The following is a 7,470-nucleotide window of genomic DNA, read 5'->3' on the forward strand; positions in this document are numbered from 1 at the left end:
TTGAAGAATAATATTAGCTGTAGACAAAATAGAAAGTCTTTGGATTTTGACAGAACCTAACAAATTTATCACCCTTATAAAATAAAACAAGAACAATTATAAAAAAACAGCAGTCCTGACAACAGAAATCTTTATTCATTCATTCATTTACATAATAGAATTAATGCCATAAGGCAAGGAAAACCTCTTCCATATATAATAATAACATTAATAATGAACCTGCTAAAAATTAAATAATAAATAACAATAGGAATGAATTAAAAGAGTAAATCTCTAACTGCATTAATTAATTACTACATTCCACTATACCTTTAAAATGCAGTCTACTTTTGGCTAATTCTCTAACGTTTTCGGTCTAATTTATAGACCTTCTTCAGGATTGATGTAAAATATTTTAAAAATTTGAACTTTCTCAACGGTAATTCGAACAACGCACGTTCTTCGAATTACCGTTCTTCTTCGTTCGCACGTTCAACGAACAACGGTAATTCGAACAACGTGCGTTGTTCGAATTACCGTTGAGAAAGTTCAAATTTTTAAAATATTTTACATCAATCCTGAAGAAGGTCTATAAATTAGACCGAAAACGTTAGAGAACTGACAAAAGTAGACTGCATTTTAAAGGTATAGTGAAATGTAGTANTATATAAAAAATTAAAAGAAAAAGAATGATAAAATTACTTAAAATAATTATGTAAAATGACAATTTTTCTACAAATTTCTTTATATTTGTGAAATTCTGATTGTAAAAAATCTTTAGTACTTTTCATGTTTTTCATAGCACAGAAAAATAAATGATGGGAAATTTTGAGGCACCGTGGTGATTTTTATAAACAAGACATAATTTGAGTTTGACAGGATGTACACAGAGGGTGATATTATCAAATGAGATAATACCATTATAATATTTAAAAAAAAAAAACAGTCAAAATAAAAAATTCTGAAGTAAAGATCTGGGAGTCTTAGTTGTAATCTAGCCAAGTTTCCAAAATCAGTATATGAGCAACTTTTCATAAAGTTGCTTAATTTATTAAAATAGATTATAACTGTATGGAGGGAATTGTTGACTTGGATAAGGAGAAGATCATATCAAGACAATAATCAGTTATAGATTGAAAGTTAATAAGAAAGAGTGATATAAGTTGTTTTTTAAAACAGTTCTGCATGTTGCCACAATTTCCTGTCAGATAATATGTTTAACAAATTTTTCTATATAGTATTTAAAAGTAAATTTATCATTAAATATTACTCCTAAACTGCTAATAAATTGGCCCCCTGGGCACAATTCAGAATACTGCTGTTGCTGGGGTTGTATAATGGTTCATGTAAACCAGTTATCAGATGTCTTTGTTGAGAGAAATGGAGTGCTCTCCTGAAATTCTCCTATGAAAACTTATTCCTGACTTGCTCTGTACAATAAGCTTAACAAATTAAATTAAAAAAAACATTTGTAATGCTGAAATTAATGTGCTCTTTAACTTTATTTAATTTACATGTTAAATTTTAGTGAAGTTGCATATCGATATTTTTAGACTTCTTTCTTCTTGAAATTTTGAATTCTAAATTAAGAAAAATAATACCATCTTAGTATTTTTTCAACATATTATTATGAATTTAAATATTAACAGATATATATCTTTTTATATGATTACATTTGAAATGAAAAAGTTGTCAAAAACAATTATTTTTGTAATGTTTTTATTTTACCATAAAATATTTTAACTGATATAAACCAACTTCTATAATCTTTTGAAATTTTAATTTCAACTGAATAATGGCCCATTTCATCAAAGAAAAAATAAAATGAGATTTCAAATTTTTATTAACATGAAAATAAAGTTTAAGTCCAGTAGTGCATGTTATCAAGAAACAATTCATTTCTTTTAAGACTGTTTTAAAAAAAAATAAAAAAAATGCTACTATTAAAAATAAAATGAAAATTTTAGCTATTCAATGCACAAAAATAAATGTTTACTTTGTAAGTATTTTAAATTCTTATAAACAGAATTAAAATTCATTTTATTTTCAACTGAAACTAGATTCTATTTATATTTAAAATTAAATTTCAGTTTTTTATTGTGCAATATTCTCCATATGAATAATAATAAATTTTAAGTAGACATACAACATATAGTAGAACTCTGATTATTCAAATTGATGTATTCTGCGGGTGATTCCGATAATCAACAATTTGGATAAGTGGATTAACATGTAAAGAATGAAATTACAGTGTAGCAGCACAGATATTGTACCCATACTGTATTTATTCATCAATTTGTGAGTAATATCCTACTGATCATTGCAGTTGCATGACATAAAAGAATTGCAGTGTGAGGTCAGTGGGAAAGAGAAAGGAATGCAAATGGTGGTTTGCTTAATCAGCATTCAGCTAACCAGAGTTCTATTGTAATTATATCAATGTTATAATTTAGTTCTTAAACCTGGAATGTCATAAATGATTGAAGTAGATTCAAAGTAACCATACAAAAAGATACCATCTCAAGTGCATCCTTTACAGCAGTGGTTCTTAACCTTTTTATACTCGTGGCCCACCAAATATTTCATAATTTTTTTGTGATCCCCATTTTTTAAAATAATAATTTATATTTGTTAAATTATCTATAATAACTTGATTTTTTTATTATTGCTTTATTTTTAAAATTCCAAGCATTAATAGTTTCTTAGAATTACTTTGAAATAAAAGAAGTAAATACTGTGGTGTAAGCAGCATATTTGCATTTATTTCTTCTGTACTAACAAAGTTGTATGTAGGAAGAAATAAGAAATAAATAAAAAAAATAAATATGAAAACTTTATCTTTCTTATTTTACTTTTCAATACGATATTCGGTTATACATCAATTTTCTTTTTATTATATTTGAAGGAAATTTTGCATAATTTGGTGGCCCCCAGCAAACTTCTTATGGACCCCCAGAGGGCCGCAGCTCCTGTTAAGAAACACTGCTTTACAGGATGCACTTGAGGTGGTGTCTATTAACATGTTTGACATTCATTTGCCAAGAGTGGGAGGAATGCATGCGCATTCAATTAAGTAGCACTACATAGATAATATTCCATGAATTATAAATAAGAGCATAATAAAATGAGCTCTTGGTAAGGAAAATTTTGAATCATCCTATAAAATATTCAGTATTTTTCATTTATCATCATCAACCTATGAAAATAATATTTTAAACTTTAATTTCAAAATACATTTCACATTAATGAAAAATTTTTATTTTTTGTGACTTATAATAATTGTTTCTAATATTGACTGTTATGTCTTAAAAAGATGAAAATGAAAATTTGTTTTTGTGATTTTATAATTTTCTAAATCAGAAATAAAAAATATATAATGTGTTCAATATGATATAAAGGACCAATATAAAATCATATTTTATACTCATTTGTTTTGCTTTTTTAAAAATATAAACTTACGTTGATTTTCATTGAAGTGATTTTTTTATTTCTTTCTTTATACAGCCATGATATATATGTTTGTCTGTTCCTTCTAATGACACTTCTCTCCTATTAAAGTTATAAATATAATATGAGCAGAATGCATTTATATATTAACTTCTAAATAGAAGGATTTTCTAAATAAGGTTCATTATTAATAAGAAGAAAAATACTGTAAATATCATTAAAATATATTTTTTCCCATATTATACATACTTTTATCAACTTTTCTACATAATTTCCATTTTTTGTTCAAACATTTGTCATACCGCTCAACAATTTTTTGAATTACGACTTCAAAGAAATCTGCCGCCTGTGAAAAAGCTGAATCGATGACTACAGCTTTCAGTTCTTCGTTGTTGTTGAACCGTTGACCACCAAAAAACTCCTTTAAGTATTGAAACAAGTGAAAATCACTGGGTGCAAGGTCTGGACTGTAAGTTGGATGATCCAGTTGTTCCCATCCAAAAGAACTGATTAGACCTTGTGTTTGTGCAGAAACTTATGGCCTTGCATTGTCATGGAGCAATATCACACTGGAAGACAGTAGACCACCCGGCTTGTTTTGTATGGCACACTGGAATTTTCTCAAAATCACACAATATGTGTCAGAATTGATTGTTGTCTCTCTCAGCATAAAATCCACCAACAAAATCCCTTTCCCAAAAGACAGTTGCCATAATTTTCCATGCTGAAATGGACTGTTTGGTTGGCAAAGATGTGTGTCACCATTCCATTGACTGTTGCTTGGACTCAGGAGTCATGTGAGACACCCAAGTATCATCTCCTATAATGATGCGGTCCAACAATTCATCTCCTTCCTGATTGTAACGAGGCAAAAATTATAAAGCACTGCCCAATCTTTTTGTTTTGTGATTGTCAGAAAGCAGTCTTGGAACCCACCGAGAACACAGTTTTTGATAATTCAGTTTCTCCGAGACAATGGTATACAAAACTGATCTTGAAGCCTGTGGAAATTCAATCAGTAACATTGAAATTATGAATCATCGGTCCTCTCAAATTTTGTTATCCACATCACAATCCAAATCTTCAGAAATCAGAGAAGGTTGGCTAGGGCGTGGCTTATCATGCACATTAACCTGCCTGTCCTTGATCATTCTCACCCACTTTCGAACTTTACTGTCACTCATAGCATTATCACCATAAACTTCACAAATCTGACGGTGAATTTCCGCTGCTGCCAAGTTTCTTGCACTCAAGAATCGAATAACAGATCTTATCTCACAGTCAGTGGGTGACTTAATTTTATTAAACATTATAAACTTTTACAGCTCAGCACACAGGCAGATGACACAGCTGCAAATGGTGTCTAAACGTGCGTAAAGCATGCTTGGAGCAGACGCACCTACACACTGCCGCAATCGTGTGTCATTCTCACTCTCATTCACAAACAGACCTTATTTAAAAAATATCCCTTGTATTTCATTAAAATATAGAAATTTCATAAATTAATCTGCTTAAAAGGAAATTCAAATTTTTTTTCTTTATTCTACAATTTTTATTTACTTAAATTTTTCAGGATGATATTAAAAATTAAAACAAAGACTATTATTATTACTTTGTTTTTATATTATTTTATATGACCATTAAATTCTTATCGTTTTAGATGTGGCTTTTTTTTTATCTATTAGAAATTCCCATAATTTTTTAATATGAGTAAGAAAATAATTATAAATTATTTTTTTAAATATATTTTTTGTATGACCATATGAACCCACTTTAAAATATCAATGATTTTCAACTTTTATTTGTAGTGACTTATCTTGTTTTTTTTGGTCATACAGAAAGTGATAAAGTAAAATAGAAGATCAAATAATAGAAAGAATTCATTGATCTTTTAAAATGCTTGCATTTTAAATTATACTACTGGAGCTTAAAGTTTGTATATTTGTAGTATGATAGTCTGTTTCAAAATGACAGGTACATAAAAAACATATGGAAATAATGTATGAATATTTATATACCACAGTTTTTTAATTTTAATATGAGTATATTAATAATAATTAGAATAATTTTACTTTCAAACTGATTTTTAAAATAAAAAGCAGAATAATTATGTTATCTTAGAATGATAGGTACATAGCAAAAACTTCTTAAAAGTAAACAAAATCAATTAAATATTAATTTTTTAGTTTAGCTACTACTTTTTCATTAACATTTCCAAGTTTTTTTAGACTTAGAATGAATTAATTCTAATAAATATTCTATTTCCAAATGATGTTAAATGTTTTATATTGCAGTTTTCAGGTGATTAATAATATAATTTTTTCATATAAATTCTTCAAAATGGGTATTGGGTCCAAATAAGGTTTGGGGTTTATGTTTTGAAATCAGATTTTGATTTGCTTAGCAGTAGATAGTTGCATTGTACAATATGTATACAGACTTTTGAGTGAAACTCAAATTTTAATAATTGTTCTTGTGGTAGATTTATCACAAAAGCAATGAGAGACTCATAAATGTTAAAATTGATTATAGTCATGCAGTAGAGTCCAACAAACTAGACTTAATGTGGACTGAGAAGGTGACAAGTTTTGCAGATAATGATTATGCTGATCTAAATGACTGAATTTTTGTAAAGGTAATTATATGTTTAAATTCATATATTTATTATGTAAGTCTTAATCTTTTTGTAGTTAAATTTTAATTTAGAAAATATTGGCTATTCAGTGGCTACTTTCAAATTACATTTGTGTCATTGTGTATGGCACAAGTTGTGCCATACACAATGACACAAATGTAACTTGGAAAAAGGGTTATATATTCTTTGTTAACATGTGGAATTGATGCTATTGTAAAAGTGTTACCAGTGAAGAACTATAACTTATTTGACCTCTAGTGTTAGTTTAAATTAGGTTACATGTATTTTTTTTTCTTTTTGAAGGACAAGTTTTATGGAATGTCAAGTTTTTAAGTAAAAATAGTAAATATAAATCATGGCCAACGGTATTACACTTAATTGTATAAATAAATATAAATTTGCAACATTTAACAAAAGTTAAATACTTTGCTTCTGTTATTCTTCTGTTGTTTCTGTCGGATGTCAAGTTATTGAGAGTTGAATATCTGGTACTCTATTGCAGTGATCTGCAACCTTTCTGACCTCACAGACCACTAAACTCATAAGTTTGAATCCTGCAGACCACTATCATGAATTTTTTTTAATGATACAAAATCTGTAGAATAATGATCATAAAAGTTCAATTTTACTATATTAATATGAAACTTGCTTGTTTAATTATAACAAATTAATGCAAGCCTAAAGTTCATTACTGCTTGTTTGAAATAAGTTTCTGGATTCTTAGTGCTTTTCCACGAAGGACAACAATTGCACTCACAATATTGTTTATTGTTCATTATTTATTGATAACAGTCACTTCGTATTTGGTTTTAGATTCAAATAATAAATCCCCAATGAGTGAAAAAAGCAACTAAGCATTTTGCATTTCTTTTGTAATACTTTGCATTTCTTTTGTAATACTTTGCATAACCTTCAGTTGATCAATGTCCAATTTCTCCACGGACTACCCAAATTTTCTTGCAGACCATCTATGGTCCATGGACCACCAGTTTCTGACCGCTGCTCTATTGTATTTGTAATATTTATATATTAGAGCCAGGGTAGCCAAGCTCCTTGATAGTCCGAGCCATTTTTCAAAATTTTAAATTTTTCACGAGCCGCAATTAAATACGTATTAAAAAGGTATGCAAAAAATTCCAGATTACAAATTATATCTGTAGCAAGAGTGATACAAATTGTTTCCTCCAGAGCACAATGTCAACTGTCCGTTGCAATGACAGTTTACAAATTCAAAATCGGTCTGGAGTCGGTCGATAACGGATGATTACGCCACTGTTTATGTTCGTTTGCACAGTTTTCGATGAGTCATATCATTCTTAACTTGGACGGAAATGAAATTTGTTACAACGTTGCACTTAGTCTTTCATATTTGTTGTTAGTAATTTAAAAGACATTTTGAAACACATACG

The sequence above is a fragment of the Centruroides sculpturatus genome, unplaced genomic scaffold, assembly GCF_000671375.1.
Source record: "Centruroides sculpturatus isolate CEXI.00-Female unplaced genomic scaffold, Cexi_2.0 scaffold1078, whole genome shotgun sequence".
Lineage (NCBI taxonomy): Eukaryota > Metazoa > Arthropoda > Arachnida > Scorpiones > Buthidae > Centruroides > Centruroides sculpturatus.